The sequence below is a fragment of the Jaculus jaculus genome, chromosome 12 (genome assembly GCF_020740685.1).
Source record: "Jaculus jaculus isolate mJacJac1 chromosome 12, mJacJac1.mat.Y.cur, whole genome shotgun sequence".
Classification (NCBI taxonomy): domain Eukaryota; kingdom Metazoa; phylum Chordata; class Mammalia; order Rodentia; family Dipodidae; genus Jaculus; species Jaculus jaculus.
The window spans coordinates 55,505,383-55,526,330 of record NC_059113.1 but is presented as its reverse complement, the minus strand read 5'-3'; the positions used below and the strand labels follow the sequence as shown (position 1 = coordinate 55,526,330).

The following is a 20,948-nucleotide window of genomic DNA, read 5'->3' as shown; positions in this document are numbered from 1 at the left end:
ACTTACACTCATTTTTATTCCCATTCTCTGTGTGTCAAGTAAATGAAAGAATAAATATTTTATGAAAACTAATTGATATCAACATAAAACAGCAGTAAAAATTCTAACAAGATGGCATATGGACACTTACATTGAGCAAAATTCCACTAAAACTTCTCAAATGATATAATTACTACATTTAAAATAAAAGCTTTTAATGGGGTTAGGGAAGGGGATTGAAGACAGGAGGAGGTGGGAGGAGGGTTAAATAAGCTATATGGAAAACTACTTCTTTGCTAGTTAATAACATAATAATAATAAATATAATATATATAATATATATAATAACATAAAAAGAGTTTAAAAAAGAGTGTTTGGGCAAAAGTGTCCTGTGGAAGTGGAGAATGCTGTGCCCAGAAGCCATAAACTATTATTAGAAAAATATCAATACCAATGATGGAATACTTTTCAGTAAATTGTTGGCCAGATAGGCTCCTGATGCCCCACAACCATTAGAGCCTATTGCCAAGAATCTTGGTTATCCTCTAGACCTAGCTAATAAGACCCTATTACTGAAGATTCCACCTCCAAGGCTGCAGAACACTGAGAAATCAAGCTGGAAATGAGCTAGAAACCTCCTCCCTATTACTAACTAGCTATCAGGATGCTAGAGAATTTATGCACACTGTTGGGGGAGAAAATTATCAACAGTATTAAAAAACCACTGAACTCTGCAAACCTTAAGGCTGACCAACCAAGCCCAATGTACAATTGTGCAATGGTGGCTTGTCTGTTATAGGAAAACCAACTGCTCTCTGGCTGGATCTGAAGCCTACTCCATGGAAGGAAATTCATGCCTGGTACTGAAAACCTAGCCAAAAGCCTGTGGCTGGGAGATCATAAGCACTGTGTATGAAACTACATTGTTGTCTGGTTATATTGATATATTCCACCTACCAAACAGCTCTCAAAACACTTATGTTTATGTCCATGTATTAATACTTCTCTTTTCAGATGGTGGTGATCATTTAAGTGACTCAAAACTCACTACAAGACTGAGAAGAAGTGACAGTGGAGTGTTCAACACCCTCCAAGGCTCAGAGTCCATTGTAGAAGGGGTAGGAAAAAATGTTAAGAGCCAAAGGAGTGGGAGAACTGCTTACAATGCTGCCTTCCTCAAAGTGGCCTTGGCATTTATGACCTCACAGTGGCCAATGCTACTACCTATATAAGACCTGCCTAATCTGAAAAAACACAATTACATTAAAATGGAAGAGAGACTAACTGGAAATAAGGGATTGAGTACAGGGGGATTTGGGAGAGGGAGAAACAGGGTGGTAGTGTAAGACCCCCAGAACAAGGACCCCACGCTCTGCCCAGAAATGGCGACACCCCAAATCACTCACGAGAAACGGTCTTGATGCAAACAGCAAGAGGATTTTTATTCCAAGCGCGCTGGGGCCCACAGTCATACACCACGCAGGGGTAGAGGACTGCAGAGCCCCGAATGCAGGAATGGGACAGTTTTTATAGGATTTCTAACAAAGCCTGTGCATTAGACCAATCATTTCTTAACATCAGGAGCCCATGTAGTGCAAGCCAGTCAGTTTATGCCACTCCATAGTTTCTAAGCCAGTTAGTTTAAATTACTCAAGCCCCCCGTGGACCAATCAGTTTCCTATGACCTCGGTGGTCAGCATTTGCGCGGGTCCTTGGGTGGGTGTAGCAAAGTGTGGTTTAAGGCAGGCTGCTACGGCTTACGGTGTGGGCTACTAAGGCTTACGGTGTGGGCTATTAAGGCTTACGGTGCAGGCTATTTACAGAAACCAAATAAGCGGTTTACTCCATTACTCATTTCCCATCCTTGAGGGCTATCTCATGCCCTTTTTACCTAGTTTTATATTAGGAGTGGGCTCTGATATAATGAGAAGAGGGATTCTTTACTTACTTCCAACAGAGAGTAGAGCCTGGAATTTGAGGTATGCAGGGGCCCGCTTAAGCTCCTTTTGGAGCGTGATAGTATTTCTGGGCTTCTGGATTCTTGGGCCTTTCAGTAGAAGGGGATTATGACCATGACATATTGTCTATATTTATGGAAATTGTCAATAAAAAGTTAAAAGTTAAAAAAATAAATAAAAAGTATAAAGTGGGGTTTTGGTTTGTCTGGTGACACAAGCCTCTAATCTCAGGTAATCAGGAATCTGAGGCAGGAGGAAAGCAGATTAAAATCCAAAGTTTTCTACAGATTTATTTATAGAGTGAAGAAAGGGCCACCTTCCTTAGAGAAACACTCTTCAATTAAAAAGGAAGAGGGAAGAGGGAAGAACACATTGCTTTTCTCTTGGAACAATTCCAGGTTGTCTGACATAGACAAGGGCTCTGGGTTAAGGCAAACCTAAAATGTCTGACACAAAGGCCCCAGGCTATGAAGAGGTCGCAGCAGCCTGCAGGGGAGCTCCTCCCCCCATTCTCAGGTGTCGCAGTGAGACAGGATCCTCCCCCCATTCTTGGGGGTCAAAGTGAGCCTGGACCCCCAGAAAAAATCTCTTTTAGACCCCTGAGATCAGCAGGAAGTAAGGCCACTCCCTCTCCAAGCATGGGATACCCGGACATTCAGATAAGACTTAGGCTTTGCCCATAACCCTGTGGCCTTTGGTCAGTTGCCTAGGAAACTCCTTATATGGTATCAACCAGCACCTTTGCACAGCTCCTGCCCCTGCCATTGCTTATGTGCTGGAATGAATGTTCCCATATGCTAATTAGGTATCAGCAAGCAACCTTGTACATCCAATCCCCTTAGGACCTTCCCACCCTCAACTGCTTATAAACTCATTTCCCTGATAATAAACTGAGAGCTGTTCACTGAAACTGTCTCCTGAGAGTGATTCTCACGTGCTCACCAACATGGTTGCCTGGGATGCCTTGAGAGACTGCAGCCGGCCCAAGGACCCAGGAACTCACACCAGGTACTGGGAAAAAAGAGACAAACTGGGTGTGATGGCACACGCCTTTAATCCCAGCACTCAGGAGGCAGAGGTAGAAGGATCACCATGAGTTCAAGGACAACATGAGACTACACAGTGAATTCTAGGTCAGCCTGGGATGGAGTGAAACCTACCTCAAAAAAGAAAAAGAAAAACAGAGAGAGAAAAAAAAAAAAATCTCAGAACAGAAAGTAAACTAGATTTGCTGCCACACACCTGAAATCAAAAAGCTGATAGGAGGATCTGCTTGCTGTTCAAGACCTGGCAGGATACGTGTATGTCCAGCCAACTTGGCTTCATAATGTGTCCTTGTGCCAAACAGGGAAAAAAGTAAATAAAAGCCAGGCATGGTGGCGCACACCTTTAATCCCAACACTCAGGAGGCAAAGGTAGGAGGATCGCCAAGAGTTCAAGGCCACCCTGAGAATACAGAGTGAATTCCAGGTAAGCCTGGGCTAGAGTGAGACCCTATCCAGAAAAAAAAAAAAAAAAAAAAGCAAATGAAATCCACAAAAAGAAAAGAAAAATTATTCAAAATTCTTCACTGATGTTTATACTTGTAATCCCAGCACTGTGGAGATTGAGCCTTCCTGGGCTCCAAGACCCCTTGAACCAATGCCACTAATTCACAAAAGTAGACAAAAGAAACAATCTGTTCACAAGGCAAAGTGTGGGGGAGTGGCTCATTAGATAGTTACTAAACACAAAGTTGTAACAAATCCTCCTGGGGCACTACTGACACTTCCAGGACTTGAGGAATACAAAAATTGAACTAGAAGTTTTGAGAAGGACTGCCTGAGATGATGGCAGTGCAGCCTCAGAAACCCTCCACCCACCTCCATAGAGAGGAGGGAATGCCTGGAGCCTACTTAGCCCACTGGTATGGCTCTCTCCAAAAGAAGTAAGCCCCAAGAGCCCAGAACCCAGAGGAGGTCCAGGGTCAGCAGCTCACCCTCCAACCCAGTCAGGTGAGCTGACTGGAAATAGACTGGAAGCAAGAACTCCTCCTAAGCCCCTATTTACAGGGCATAAAGCAGAGCTCTCTGCTCACAGATACCATGTGTGGGGCAGTGGTCACCTCTAGTGGTACAAACTATATAGCAAAGGGGTGATTTTTGGAGTCCAAATACCTTATTTTCCCAATGATATTTCTTTCCCTTATGGTTTTGGATTTTTTTTCCTGTTTTTCTACAAGAAGCCACTATATATGTCATGATTGCAAAGTCATCATAACCCCTGGATTATTCTGAAGCACTGGGATTATCATTGTGCACAACAAGGCTGCCTCACACCAGTGATTTAAAGAAACCTGGGTTGGGGAGATAGCTTAGTAGTTAAGGCACTTGTCTGTAAAGCCAAAGGACTCCAGGACCCACATAAACCAGTTGCACAAGGTAGCATATCAGTCTGGAGTTCGTTTGCAGTGCCTAGAGGTCCTGATGAGCCCATTCTCTATCAGATTACTCCGATTATGGATGAATTCATGTCTTACAACCAAAGGACTACAATCTTCATCGTCTTTCATAGCAACATGTTGCATTTTAGCCAGGCTTAAAAAAAAAAAAAAACTAGCTGTCAACTTCCAATAAGATGGTGGCATATCCACCACAACAAAGCAGCCTAGGGAGGGAAATACACAGAAACACAGCAAAATACACTCTTCTACTTAAAAGTGAAGGTGCATAGTTATTATCAACCACAGCAGAGAAGCAGAAGAGACCAAAATCTTCCAGAGAGGAGGAAACCCTCCAGAATCCCACCGAGGCACCAGCTTCCCCAATCTGTGAGCCAGCTTGCCCACGGGCCCCATGCTGGAGAAGCAGAAACAAAGTGATTTTCCACTCACATCATCAGCCTCCTCGCAATGTCAAGAAACCTGAAGGAGAAGACAGCACAGACCAGCTAATCAGCTGCTGAAGAAGAATACAAATGAGACCAGGCAAGCAGCTCTGGTATGACTCCAGGCATCCTGCAAAGTCTCCCATGCCCCAGCAGTCAGGGCTGTGAACGTCTGGAGAATTCATTCATCCCCCAGCTGGCCGGCAGTGAAAGAGATCAAGGTGAACACTGAGCATTGGTGAGATTGGAAGCCATCCCAGAAGTTAACAGGGTCTACTTATACAAAGCTAGATACATAGGCCTGCACTGGAAGTGCTGATCTCTCTTTCCATGTCAGAAAAGGTTATGTATTACATTTGAATGACATACTCTTGGTTGGCTTTACCCTTCTCAAATAAGCTGTATTTGGGGCTGCAGGGATGGCTTAGCAGTTAAGGCATTTGCCTGCAAAGCCAAAGGACCCTACCTCGGAAAACCAAAAAAATAGAATAAAATAAATGTTTTAAAGTAAACATTTCTTGCCTATGCTTAACAACTCTTTCCTACTTTGTAAGACAAGATCTTGAAAACTGGCTTGGCAAGTTCTAAGCCCACCAAGAGTTCACAGATGTTTCATCATTCTCAATAGTGTAACAAAATCACATAATTATCCTCCTTTTTCCTATTAAGGTGTACTTTAGGAGCTGTCTGTATCATTGCAAGAATCTTTTTTTTATTTGTTTGTTTTTATTTTTGCGATGTAGGATCTCACTCTAGCCTGGGCTGACCTGGAATTCACTCTGGAGTCTCAGGGTGGCCTCGAAGTCCTGGTGATCCTCCTACCTCTGCCTCCTGAGTGCTGGAATTAAAGGAAAGCGCCACCATGCCCAGCTTAGGAATCCTTTTTTAAAATAAGGGGGCTGGAGAGATTGCTTAGTGGTTAAGGTGCTTGCCTAAGAAGCCTAGAGACTCATGTTCAGTTTTCCAGATCTCATGTAATCCAGACACACAAGGTGATGCAAGCACACAAGGTTATGCATGCACACAAGATGGTAACTGCTTCTCTCTCATAAAAAATAAATAAATAAATAAATAAAGTAAGGCACAATGTTTAATAGGGCAAAATTCACAGGGGGCTATGTAATGTTAATGTAAGATCCCAGCCGGGTGTGGGGGCGCACGCCTTTAATCCCAGCACACAGAAGGCAGAGGTAGGAGGATCGCTGAGAGTTCGAGGCCACCCTGAGACTACATAGTGAATTCCAGGTCAGCCTGAACCACAGTTTTATATATTCATTCCCATCTTTTATGTTCTGAGGGAGGGGAAAGTAAAGTCTAGAACTAAAATAGCTTAAACACTTTTTAGAGAATTTGATGGCATAATGTAATAAGTACATTTGATATAATAAACTGAATCTTTCCTAGAAAACAAATTTAGTTATTGAATCATATTTCACAATTACATTTTTACCATTTAAAAATTATTTTATTTTTATTTATTTATTTATTTATTCACAGAGAAAGAGGGGGGAGAGAGAGAGACAGAGAGGGAATAGGCATGCCAGGGCCTCCAGCCACTGCAAACAAACTCTAGATTCGTGCACCCCCTTGTGCATCTGGCTAACATGGATCTTAGGGAATCAAACCGGGGTCCTTTGGCTTTGCAGGCAAAAGCCTTAACTGCTAAGCAATCCCTCCAGCCCATTTTTACCATTTTTAATTAGGCATATATCTATACAGATATTCCTAAACCCAAGACTGAAAATACAGAATATTAAGAAACTGGATCATAAATAATTAGACCAAAGTAAAAAGAACATATAATTCCAGCATCCTTTGTTGCAACTTTGAAGTCCCCAGCATTATAAAGTTAAAATACTGGCTATTGTATTGCAAATTACTGGTCATTATGTGTAACTTTCTCCCATGTTTTTGTTTCTCATGAATACAGTATGTCCTCAGAATATACTACACCTCAATCCAAGTCTCAACATGACTTTTGTGAAATGACTGTTTAGGTTAATAATGTTCCTCAACAAATCAGTATTAACCATTTAAAACAGCTAAAAGAGGGTTGGAGAGATGGCTTAGCAGTTAGGCACTTGCCTGTGAAGCTTAAGGACCTTGGTTCGAGGCTCGATTCCCCAGGACCCACGTTAGCCAGACACACAATGTGGCACATGCATCTGGAGTTCATTTGCAGTGGCTGGAGGCCCTGGCATACCCATTCTCCTCTATCTATCTGCCTCTTTCTCTCTCTGCCTGTCGCTCTCAAATAACTAAAAATAAACCCCAAAAAAATTAAAAATAAAATAAAATAAGAAAGCTAAAAAAGCTTTTTCCTAAACACTAGTTATAGACGGAATTAAGCATGCTTTTCAATATTAGTTCCTTCTCCTAGCTGGAACTGTAACTAAGACAGTTTTACCCTATTTATTTACAGCCAAAAGAACAAAATATGTTCCAGTGAATGCAGATGGATTTTCCACCATGGTTTTCTGGTATAGAAATTATATAAACAATCTTCACTCAACTATTAGGTTTTATTATATATTTTTCTAGGTTTTAATATACACTAGACTGCATGCTTTCTCTTACACCAATTGATGAGTCTGACTAATACTAGACAAAAGGTTAGCCACACCCAAATCATGATTATCTTTTGAATATTAGCAACATTCGTTAGTGAATTTTTAAAAATTTCTTAGTAAATATGCACCAAAAATATAAAGAGAATGGGACTCTCCTTACAATCTGCACTATAAAGAAGATCAGTAATGAGACATGCTAGACTTCAAAGAGATAGTACCTTCATATAATGCTATAAATAGGAAACTGGTTATGAATTGGTGTTATCCTTTGGTAGAAACCACACATTTCAAAGATAAATATTTTAAGAAAATAAGCCTTTTCAGTGACTTATTTCAAAGACCTTTGATTCTTATGGCTCTGATCTGTGTATCAGACTGAGGTTCTTTCCCCAGAAGCCCTACACTCATACAAGAGGCCTTACAATAGGTAAAGGAATCTCTCAGGATCCATCTTTCTCTTTTAAGTCCAAATTGCATGTATCTTATTATCTCTGAATCCTAAATTCATCATAGAGGTTCTATATTATTAACACAGTTTAAACAAAACAGACTGTAAGTCTCACAATTACCAAGAAAATACAAAAAAATTCCTAACTGATGCAAACACATATAAAAATATCACTCATTTTCAAAGCATATTGGTTGTCCAGTCTCCTTAGAACCTCAAAAACCAAAGGGGTGCAACATCAGATGCAATAAGCCTCGCATAATCCACCCTAGTAGTTCACTTACAACTTTCATAGTTCATATTGCAGTTTCCTTTATTCAGGTCAAAACACTTGAACACCTGCCAGAACTTAAAAAGTAAGATCCTTTGGCTGAAGACACCATAGGCTGTGTTCACAAGACATCCTAATACCATGCTGGAACTGAAAGGGAAACTAGCTCCCTCTCAACTAGCTCAGATAGTGCTGGAGGAGCCCTTATTGGATCTGGCGGAGGACAACAGTCACCAACAGCATGAATAAGAAGGGGATTCTGCACACTGTGAAATCAAGCAGCCACACAAGAGGTACACAGTTGTGCAATAGTGGCATGCAGCCTCTACAGGTTATCAACTGTTCTCAATAAGGCCCACCAGTGAGGGAATGCTACTATTTGGTAGTAGAAACCAAGTCAGAATCCCATGGTCAGGAAAACCAGACTTCAGAGAGAAGCCGACACTGTTCTTTGGAGAGGAACAGTGAGCTTGCACACCAAAAATCTCCCAAACAACTTTGTATATTCCCTTTAACTCAAACTGCTCTCATGCTTGGTTGGGGAATCTCTTTTATTTTACAGATGGCAGAGAAAACCCAAGAGAGCTTAGATACATCCATAAGACAAGAAAATGGCCTAGAAAAAAAAAGCAAAAAAAAAAAAAAAAACTCAGCAAAATACACACTTTTACTAAAAAAAGTGAGGTGTATAGGAATTGAAACGGCAATAGAGAAGTAGGAGAGATCCAGAGCATCCAGAGCCCACACAGGCCAGCAGAAGCAGCTCCAGCAGGGCCGCCAATTGTGGCAGCAACGCACCAGAGAGCCACCAGGCTCGGCTTGAACCGCAGGAAAAGCCAGGTGAGGGGAGCTTCCACTCACACTGGAGCTCTCTGCAAACTCAAGAAACATGAAGGGAGAGCAGCAGTGAACAACGGAGGAGCAGACCACAAGGTAGAAGAACACGTGGACCAGTGAGAGAACTAGAGCAGCATCGCAGCCTCCCCTCCCCCACTGAGAGTGCCCAGAACCAGCAAACAGAGCAGCAGTCCCAGGACCCAGCCATGCCAACTTGAACCGACAGCGGGACACAACCAGGAGCAGAGGTAACTGAGCTTACACCAGGGAAGGGTCTCAACCAGTCACAAGCTGACTTGGAATACTCAACAGATCAGAAATCTTAACCTCTCTGTTGTCAGGATTAAGGGTGTGGGGGGGGGGCACCACACACCCTAAGGGACAGTTAGAAGATGTAGTTGTCATAATACCTACTCCTAGATATATACTCAGAGAGTCTTAAGAGGCACACCTAACGCTTTAAGCTCCTACACTGAAGTTATATAACATCAGAATATCTGATAAATCTAATAATACCCAACTAACTAGAAAACCAAGTCATTAAATAATACAGGATGCAGAAATATATACATTATAACACTAGAAACACCAAAAGTAAAGACAATATAAATCCACCAAAAAGTATTAATACAGCAGAAATGACCTCCAGTGAGAACGAGTTAGAGGAAATGCCTGAGAAAGATTTCAAAAGAATGATTATAAACATGTTCAAAGAAGTCAAAAAGGAAATCAAAGGAATCAAAGAAAACATACGACACCAATTTAATAAAATAAAGAGGTCAATACTAGACATGAATAAGGAAATACAAATAATAAACAAAAATCAGTCAGAATTACTAGCAATGAAGAACACAGTTAATGAAATGTAAAACTCTGTGGAAAATCTCACCAGTAGAATGGATGAAGGAGAGGACAGAATATCTAAACTACAAGACCAGGTGACAGATCTAATATAGTCCAACAGAAAGAAAGACAAACTAATAGAAAAGTATGAGAGGGAATTTGAGGTATTCAGGACACTATGAAAAGATCAAACATAAGAATTCAGGGCACAGCAGAAGGAGAAGAATTTCACTCCAAAGGCATAGTAGGCATCTTCAACAAAATCATAGAAGAAAATTTCCCCTAAATTGGGAAAGAGGTACCAATGCAGATACAGGAAGCCTTTAGAACCCCAGCCAGACAAAACCTGGAAAGAACCTCTCCTTGCCATATTATAATCAAACTACCAAACACACAAACCAAAGAAAACATATTGAAAGCAGTGAGAGAGAAAAATAAAGTTACCTACAAAGGCAAGCCCATCAGGATTACAGCAGATTATTCAACACAAACCTTGAAAGCCAGAGGGCTTGGAGTGATATATTCCAAGTTCTGAAAGATAACAACTGTCAACCAAGGTTACTTTATCCTGCAAATCTATCCATTCAAATAGACAAGAGAAATGAGGACATTCCATGACAAAAGCAGGTTAAAGGTGTATTTGAAGACAAAACCAGCTCTACAGAAAATACTTGATAGCACCTCCATGCTGAAGAAAAGGAAAAGCACACATATAAGGATCCTAGAAAAAAATAAGCAATACTCAAATAATAGTTAACACAAGAGAGCAAAGGTAGAACCGGAACCAAAAATAAATAAATAAATAAAGGCAAACACAAATACACACCTTTCAATAATCTCTGAATATCAATGGCCTCAATGCCCCAATGAAAAGACTTAGGTTTGTAGACTGGGTTAAAAAGCAGGATCCTACAATTTGTTGTCTCCAAGAAACTCACCTTTCTACAAAGGACAGACATTATCTTAGGGTGGAAGGTTGGAAAACGGTGTTTCAAGCAAATGGGCCTAGAAAACAAGCAGGGGTTGCTATCCTAATATCAGACAGGGTAGCCTTTAGTCCGACGTTAGTCAAGAAAGACAAGGAAGGTCACTTTATATTGATTAAGGGCACACTCCAACAGGAGGAAATTACAATCCTAAACATATATGCACCTAACATGGGTGCTCCCAAATTCATCAAACAAACACTATTAGAACTAAGGTCACAGATAACACCATTCACAGTGGTGGTAGGTGACTTTAGCACCCCACTCTCATCAATTGACAGGTCATCCCGGGAAAAAATAAAAGAGAGGCATCTGGACTAAATGAGGTCATAGAAGGAATAGACCTAACAGATATACAGGACATTTCATCCAAAAGCTGCACAATATATATTCTTTTCAGCAGCACATGGAACATTCTCTAAAATAGACCATATATTAGGACACAAAGCAAATCTTAACAAATTCAGGAAAATTGAAATAATTCCTTGCATTCTATCTGACCACAATGGAATTAAACTACAAATCTGTAGCAAGAAAGGCTATAGAGCATACACAAAATCATGGAAACTAAACAATACACTACTAAATGATGAATGGGTCAATGAAGAAATCAAGAAGGAAATCAAAATATTTATACAGTCAAACGATAATGAGAACACAACATATCAAAATCTCTGGGACACAATGAAGTCAGTTCTAAGAGGTAAATTTATAGCCTTAAGTGCCTATATTAAGAAATTAGAAAGGTCGCAAGTGAGCGACCTAATGCTTCACCTTAAAGCCTTGGAAAAAGAAGAACAAGGCAAACCAAAAATCAGTAGACGGGAAGAAATAATAAAGATTAGGGCAGAAATTAATGAAATAGAAACAAACAAACAAAAAAATAAATAAACAATGCAAAAAATAAATGAAACAGAGAGTTGGTTCTTCGAAAGGATAAACAAGATTGATAAAGCCTTAGTAAATCTGACCAGAAGAAAGAGAGAAGAGACACAAATTAATAAAATTAGAGATGAAAAAGGTAACATCACAACAGATGCCAGAGAAATTCAAAAACTCATAGGGACACACTATAAAAGCATATACTCTACAAAGTATGAAAATCTGAATGAAATGGATGATTTCCTTGATTTATATGACCTACCTAAATTAAACCAAGATGAAATTAATCACTTAAATAGAACTATAACAAGCATGGAGCTCCGAACAATTATCAAAAATCTCCCAACTAAAAAAAAGCCCAGGCCCAGATGGATTCACTGGTGAATTTTATCAGACCTTCAGGGAAGAACTAACGCCATTATTTCTTAAGCTTTTCCATAAAATAGAAAAAGAAGGAATCCTACAAAATTCCTTCTATGGAGCCAGCATCACCCTGATACCAAAACCAGGCAAAGACAGAACAAAAAAAGAAAATTACAGACCGATCTCCCTCATGAACATAGATGCAAAAATTAACAACAAAATATTGGCAAACAGATTACAAGAATATATCAGAAAGATCATTCACCCTGACCAAGCAGGCTTTATTCCAGAGTTGCAGGGCTGGTTCAACATACACAACTCGCTAAATAAAATGCATTATAAAAATGGACTGGAAGGGAGGAGGATACTTAATAGGTTGATATTGTATATATGTAATTACAATGATTGTAATGGGGAGGTAATATGGAGAATGGAATTTCAAATGGGGAAGTGTGGGGGTGAGGAGGGAGGGAATTACCATGGGATATATTTTATAATCATGGAAAATGTTAATAAAATTAAAAAAAAATAAATAAAAATGGACCGAAGGACAAAAATCCAATGATCATCTCATTAGAGGCAGTGAAAGTGTTTGACAAAATCCAACATCCCTTCATGATAAAAGTCTTACAGAGACTGGGAATAGAAGGAACATATCTCAATATAATAAATGCTGTTTATAACAAGCCTACAGCCAACATATTACTAAATGGGGAAAAACTTGGAGCTTTTCCACTAAAATCAGGAACAAGACAAGGGTGTCCACTGTCCCCACTTTTATTTAATATACTACTGGAAGTCTGAGCCATAGCAATAAGGCAAGAGACTCACATAAAAGGGATACAAATTGGAAAGGTAGAAATCAAATTATCATTATTTGCAGATGACATGATTCTATATATAAAGGACCCTAAAGACTCTACCAGCAAACTGTTAGAGATGATGAACACCTACAGCCATGTAGCAGGATACAAAATAAATACACAGAAATCAGTAGCATTCCTATATACTAACAACAAACATACAGAGGATGAAAACAGAACCACTCCCATTCACAACTGCATCAAAGAAAATAAAGTACCTTGGAATAAACCTAACCAAGGAAGTAAAGGATCTCTACAATGCAAAGTATAAAACATTCAAATGAGAAATTGCAGAAGACACTAGGAAATGGAAAAACATCCCTTGTTCTGGATTGGAAGAATCAATATTGTGAAAATGGCAATCTTACCTAAAGCAATCTACACATTTAATGCAACCCCCATCAAAATTCCAAAGGCATTCTTCACAGAAATAGAAAAGCAACCCAAAAATTCATTTGGAATCACAAAAAACCTCGAATATCTAAAATAATACTGAGCAACAAAAATAAGTAGGGAGGTATCACCATACCTGATTTTAACTTATACTACAAAGTCACAGTAACAAAAACAGCATGGTACTGGCACAAAAGCAGATTTGTAGATCAATGGAACAGAATAGAGGACACAGATATAAGTCCAGGTAGCTATAGCTACCTGATATTTGATTTAAAAAAATGCCAAAAATACTCACTGGAGAAAAGACAGCCTCTTCAGCAAATGGTGCTGGGAAAACTGGATATGTATCTGTAGAAGGATGAAAATAGATTCTCCTCTCTCCATGCACAAGAATTAAATCCAAATGGACTAAAGAACTTAATATCAGACCTGAAACTCTGAAATTGCTAGAGGAAAAAGTAAGGGAAACCCTTCAATATATTGGTCTTGGCAAAGACTTTCTGAATACAACCCCAATTGCTCAGGCAATAAAACCACAGATTAACTACTGGGAACTCATGAAATTACAAAGATTATGTACTGCAAAGGACACTGTGAATAAAGCAAAGAGGCAACATACAGAATGGGAAAATATCTTTGCCAGCTATATTTCTGATAGAGGATTAATATCTAGGATATACAAAGAACTCAAAAAGTTAAATAATAAGAAGCCAAACAAGCCAATTAAAAAATGGGGTATGGAGCTAAATAGAGAGTTCTCAAAGGAAGAAATACGAATGGCATATAAAAGCATTTGAATAAAATCTTCTATGTCACTAGTCATCAAGGAAATGCAGATTAAAACTACATTGAGATTCCATCTCACTCCTGTCAGATTGGCTACCATCATGAAAACAAATGATCATAAATACTGGTGGGGATGTGGAAAAAGTGGAACTCTTCTACACTGTTGGTAGGAATGCAATCTGGTCCAGCCATTGTGGAAATCAGTGTGGAGGTTCCTAAGACAGCTACAAATTCATCTACCATATGACCCAGCTATTGCACTCCTAGGCATATATCCAAAGGACTCATCCCAATTTCTTAGAAGTACATGCTCAACCATGTTTATTGCTGCTCATTTTATAATAGCTGGGAAATGGAACCAGCCTAGATGTCCCCTCAACTGATGAGTGGATAATGAAGATGTGGCACATTTATACAATGGAGTTCTACTCAGCAGTAAAGAAAAATGAAGTTATGAAATTTGCAGGAAAATGGATGGATCTGGAAAATATTATACTAAGTGAGGTAACCCAGGACCAGAAAGCCAAGCACCGCATGTTCTCCCTCATATCTGGACCCTAGCTACAGATGATTGGGCTTTTGTGTAAGAAGGAAAAAACTCGGTAGAAGAGGCTAGTAAGTTAAAAAAGAGATATAAAGGGAAGAGAAAGGAAGGGTGGAGGGTACTTAATAGGTTGGTATTGTATATATACAAGTAGAAGAATAGATTAACGGGGGTGAAAAGGCCCAAAGAGAAGTCAGGGTAAGAGATTGAGTAAAGGAAAGATGGATGGAGGGCTAATCAAAATCTAAGAGGATGCAAATAAATCATATGGAATAATCCAGTTTTGGACAATGGAACACTCAGGAGCCATAGATCGTTCTTAGAAAATTTTCAGTGCCAGGGATGGGATACCTCCAGTGAGTTGTTGGCCAGGGAGGTCCTTGATGCCCCCAGAACATTATAGGCCATTGTTGAGGCCCTTGGTTTCCCACCTGGAATAGATGGTAAGACCCTATTGCTGAAGACTTCACATACTTGGGCTGCAAGGACCCTGAGAAATCCTGCTGGAACTGAGCTGATAACCTCCCCCATGTAGACCAGCTGACAGAATGCTGGAGGAAGCCATTCTACATGGAGTTCAATGGGAGAAAGAGAGACCACCACTGAAGATACTCAACTGTGGACACTGCAAGCCTTATAATTGGACAGCCAGGACAAGTGAAGTGAGCCAACGGGTGCAATAGTGGCACGTCTGTCATGGTGGAAACCAACTGCCCTCCAATTGGACTGTATATTGGACTCCATGGAGGAAAATACATCCCTGATACTGAAAACTTAAAATAGGGGTAGTCATGAGCCTTAGGGGTGTAACGTCTGCTGCTGTCTGGCTAAATGTATATAGCATGCTTGTCAAACTGTCTAGTAAGCACTTCTCTTAATATTCATACCCTTGTATTAATGCTACTCTCACTTTGGGTAGAGAATCTTCTCTTTTCAGATGGCAGTGACTTTGGGATGACTCAGAAGGTATCACAGTGCTGGAAAGAAGTGTCTGGAGTACTGAGTAACATCTCAATCACACTTTCCAAGGCTCAGGGTCTAATGCGGAAGAGGTGGCGGAAGGAATGTAAGAACCAAAGGAAGGGTAGGACTCCCTACCACCTGCTTCCTCCAGACATAAAATAGCCTGGATATCCATGACCTCACAGTGCCTGACACTACCTACACAAGACCATCATAAGAGGAGGAAAAGACCATGACATCAAAATAAGTGAGACTGACTGAGATGGGGAGGGGATATGATGGAGAATGGAATTTCAAAGGTGAAAGGGGGGAGGGAGGCTATTACCATGGGATATTTTTTATAATCATGGAAAATGTTAATAAAACTTGGGGAAAAAATAAAAAAGAAAATTGCCTATTGCCCAACAGGAGACTTGTAAATCCTACCACACTGGCCAGGGCCCAGGAGAAAGTGCAGAGGAAGTGACATCAAGATCCAGAGGCTACAAGTAAGTTAAAAAGGAGACATAAAGGGTAGAGAAAGGAAGAGGGGAGGATACTTAATAGGCTGATATTGTATATATGTAATTACAATGATTGTAATGGGGAGGTAATATGATGGAGAATGGAATTTCAATTGGGAAAGTGTGGGGATGGGGAGGGAGGGAATTACCATGGGATATATTTTATAATCATGGAAAATGTTAATAAAAATTTTTAAAAAAATCCAGAGGCTACAAAGAACTCAACACTAAACCAGACTGCCAACAGGCCTGCCAGAGCTCAGGGAATACTGCAAAAGAGGAGGTGGAAGATTATAAGAGCCACACAGTGGGTAAAAATACGGAGGCACAGTCCCTCCCTGCTACTTCATAAGGACTCAAGGAACCTTCATAACCCCACAGTAAATTCCATAACCCCAACTCAGGAAGTCCCCTAGAGTAACAGTAGCCAGAACAAGGGTTTATATATAAGGTACAACCTGTTATAATAAAAATATTATCAAATTTTAGAGCCAGGCATGGTGGCACCCGCCTTTAATCTCAGCAATGGGGAAGCATAGGTAGGAGGACCACCACAAGTCAGAGGCTACCCTGAGACTGATAATGAATTCCAGGTCATGCTGGACTCATAGTGCTGTTTCCCTTCGTCGTGTAGACAACACATGAATTGTCCCCGCACCTAAGTTCGTCCATCGAGTGCGCCTACACCGTAAGTACACTTCCCACCACATCACTGCCTCCCTCGGGCCACGCAAGGACTGTTTCCAGTGCACACCGCGCACCGAGTCTGGACCCCACCTCCCGTGCAGAGCGGCGGCCTCGCTGCACCGAGCGCCCCCACCGTGGGCAAAGCCTCCCCGCGGAAGAAGCGCAGCCGCGGGCTGGGGAGGCGCCTGGACCCGACGCCCGGGCAGGACCCACGCTCTGCGCTCGAGCCCAGCCCACGCGGCCAGCGCGGGCACGCGGGCGGGCGGCGCGGCGCAGGGAAGGCGCGGAGGGAGCGGCGGGCAGAGCGCGGCCTCGCCGGCAGGGGGCGCCGCCCGCGGGTCGCACCTGGAGGCAGCCGCGGGTTCCGAGGCGTTAACGGCGGCGGGCGGGGGGCGTCCCCAGGGCTGAGGTGCGGGCACCGCAGCGTCACCTCGGAGGTCTCCCGCAGGCTCACCACGGAGCGGTCTTCACTTCTCCCGTCTTCCAGGAGCCGTGGGCAGAGTAGGAGGAGAGCGAGCCACCGCGTCACCCAGTCCACAGGAGCCCCTGCGCTGAGGAGCGCGGGAGTTCGTTGGCTTGATACAGGGCGCGGTCGCCGTGCGCATGCGCAGCTCCGCCCCGCGGTCAGCACGCGCTTCCCTGCAACCGCCTCGCAGACCCGCGCTCAGCCCAGGCGAAGGCCCGGGAGGAGGTGAGCGACCCTGGGCCAGATGGCCGAGGAGGTCGAGCTGCAGCCCCGGGAGCTGACGAGCCAGCACCTTCCTGAGGCAGTGGCGCTGTCCCTTCGCTGCTTTCCCGCACTGGACCTCCTGACACAGGGTCCCGCAGCCGCCCACGCGGACGACCCTCGCGCTCCCCGGTTCCCTCAGGAGGAGCCGCGTGGCGCGCGAGGGGGCGGGAGCGGCCTCGGGCGACGGCTGTGGGCGGGGAGCCCGGGCCCACGCGAGGCTCGAGGCTGCCCATGCCGCGCGCCGTGCCTGACCCCCATCTGCGCGACGGGAGCGGTGACGTCAGCACACACACACACACACACACACACACACACACACACACACACACACTACCCAGATTGCCCTCCAGGGAACTGAGTAGCTGGGGCGCCTGGACTGGGACCTGTCACAGGACCGAGGGAGCAAGCAGTCACTATGGAGTCACTGAGGAGCTGTCGGAGAAGAGGGATCCCCTTGAGATGGCACCTGGTGGGGTCGCAGAAACTGCGCCTGGATCTCCTGCATTGGGGAGGATCCTGAGGATGCTCAATTGAGATTGAGATAGGGGCTACCTGGTCCACTCCCTCCCGAACCTCTGCAGCCAACCTTGTTCTGGCTTCCTTCTCTCCCTTTCAGGGTTTACAGCTTTCTGATCTTCCTTGAAGAGGGGCCACACTCTTGGCGAGTGCTCACGCAAGTCACCTGCCCAGCAACCCCAACAGTGAGCATCAAAACCAGTTGCCTCCTTCCTGATCCTGATCTCCCATGAAAGATTCAGTGACTCCCACAATTTGTTCCTCCAGTCGTCCCCTGCGCCTGCCGCTCCCCCCTCCCCCCACATTGGCAGCCCTCCTCTGATAGCTGTTCCCAGTACTGGACTCTTAGGCTGCTCCCAGCCACGCAGATAAGTCTCCATGGTCACTTGTCCACTCCGAGTCTGATGGAAGCATGGTGGTGCAGCAAAGCCGATCCAAATCTCCTGCGGGGTCACCAATGAACCAGGCCTTTATTCTGTAACATGCACCACGAAACCTGTTACTGCCAGGAAAGGAGCCTGCTGTAGCTCTCCAGAGACTGCCTAGCCTGCGAATATACCCACACAGTTTCCCAGCGACCCAATTCGTGCCTAGTCTCTGTGTCCGCTACAAGAAGCTCATTAAGAGAAGAGCAAGCAGCCATGTGTGGTGGTGCACACCTTTAATCCCAGCACTTGCAAGGTAGAGGTAGGGAGATCACCGTGAGTTTAAGGCCACCCTGAGACTACATACTGAGTCACACGTCAGCCTGGGCGAGACTGAAATCCTGCCTCGAAAAACAAACAAAAATCAGAGGCCCCAAGATGGCCCAGTGAAGGCAGAGTGGAGGGTTTGAGACCTGGGTCTCAGCAGTCCCCCAGAGGTCACCATGAAAAAGCAATCCAGGGCTGTGACTCGGGAGCTAGCCAAGCTGGCTGTGCACCCTCCACGCTCCCAGGCACCGCTGGGCATCTCCTGTGGCTGTCTAGCCAAGGCACAGAAAAAGCCCCAGGGCCTTGTAGAGACTGCTCCTGGCAAGGAGGGGGGCTGTTATCCCAGATCTTGGGAGGCCGGAGGAGGGGGTGCAGAAACCAGGACTGGTGAAGATGAAGAACAAAGGTATTTATTTATGCTGCTGTGTAGTTTGAAGCACGTAACGTCTCTGCCCATCAATTCCACTACACTGAAATATCTAAAGTAGTGGAAGATACAGTTTGTCTCAGTATTGCTTAAACTGGCAATGTGGGACAGAAGGTGCAGCTCAGTGGTAGAGCACTTGCCTAGCATGCATGAGGCCTAGAGTTCCATTGCTAGGACTGCAAGAACAAAAAATTTCTGAGAAGATAAAATGGCAATGTGTTGAAGAACTCACTGAGAAAAAATTATAAACAAATTGCAATGTATCCATTGGATGGAAAAGTTAGGGTCATTGAAGATGGAATTGGTGGGACGCATGTTGACAAGGGGAGATGTGCAGATGTACACTGGTTTATGAAGTGAGGATAATGTTATTTTGACTATATACAGTTACAAAGAGGAACATAGGTCTTAGCCAGACATGATACTTGCACATGCACACTAAGGACTCTTTGGTCCATGGCCACTGTGCCTGTGCATATATGTAGAGCAGAGAGGCTGGGTAGCTACAGCCCTAACACAACCCACACCACAGATCTCTGTTGGGACACTGGCAAGACAAGGTGTATTTCCTCAGTAGTGGCATCAATATTGATAACTATGAAGGGCAGAGAGAAATTTGATGTGGGAGGGAAGTGGCTCCAAGCCAATAGCCTCTGTCTTGTGGAAAGTTCTATCTTTTCTCAAGAGCCAATGACTCTTGCACTCCTTGCTCAGGCAGCAGAGATTTCCATGGGGCATGCATCTGAGAGTAGTAATATCTGTCTCTGGCCCAAATAGCACCTCTAAGGCAAGGTTATAAGGTACACAGGGCTACAAGTGTGGGTGATGAATCCAAGTGCAGCAGCTGCTTTTTCTTTGAGAATTCGGAATGCATGCTAGAGGCAGGAAGAGGTATAGGGCCCAGTGTGGGGTTGGAGAGATAACTCAGTGGTTACATGAGATTCATGTGCAAGGTTGAGGGCCTGAGGATGCTGAAACCTACCTCAGTGTGAATCTTCAGGTCCCACATACACAGCTCAGTGTGACCACATAAGGCTGTAACACCAGAACTACAAATGGGAACAGAGACCAAAGAATTGCCCAGATTCTCAAAAAACAGACAACCAACCAAACAAACAAAAAACTCAGCCAGCTCTTGTATCAGTAAACACACTGCTGGTTAAATAAGAAACCATGGAAGAGTGATGGAGCAGGATATCCAACATTAGGCTTCAGCCATCATAGGTGAGCACCTTCTGCCACAGGCTATCACATGCAGTGCTTCAAGTCACATATACATACATACAACAAATACATCACACACACACACACACAAAAGGGCACTCATTCTTTGTCTTTCCTGCTTTTATTTTTCTCTGCTTGCAAATAAATAATTTTGTTAAATATACTATGGGCAGGCCAGGTGTGGTGGTGCACGCCTTTAATCCTAGCACTCAGGAGGCAGAGGTAGGAGGATCGCCATGAGTTCGAGGCCACCCTGAGACTCCATAGTGAATTCCAGGTCAGCCTGGGCTAGAGTGAGACCCTACCTCGATTAAAAAAAAAAAATACTATGGGCAAAGGGAACTGAATAATAAAATTATTTAAGGACAAAATTATCTTTACTTTGTTTTCAGGAAACATAAAGCCAAATGAAATTCTAAATTCAAATGAATAACTCTAGTTCCTTTTATTCAACATTTAGAACTATCCAATATATGGAAATAATGTACTTCCAATATTTTCATCAATATTTCATTCCATTCTAATTTTTCAAAAAATATTTAAATGCTGGGTGTGGTGGCGCATGCCTTTAACCCTAGCACTTGAGAGGCAGATATAGGAGGATTGCCATAAGTT

The 20,948-nt window shown here is 43.0% G+C and overlaps 1 protein-coding gene across 1 annotated transcript in view; it reads right to left on the bottom strand.

Moving 5' to 3' along the window:
• Nucleotides 1–17,268, bottom strand: part of LOC123453708 (NUT family member 2D-like) — a 35,088-nt gene extending 17,820 nt beyond the window's left edge. Inside the window, exon 1 of the transcript XR_006632927.1 lies at nt 17,090–17,268. The gene's annotated coding sequence lies outside the window, so the exon portion shown is untranslated. The remainder of the gene's footprint in view (nt 1–17,089) is intronic.
• Nucleotides 17,269–20,948: the final 3,680 nt, after the last annotated feature.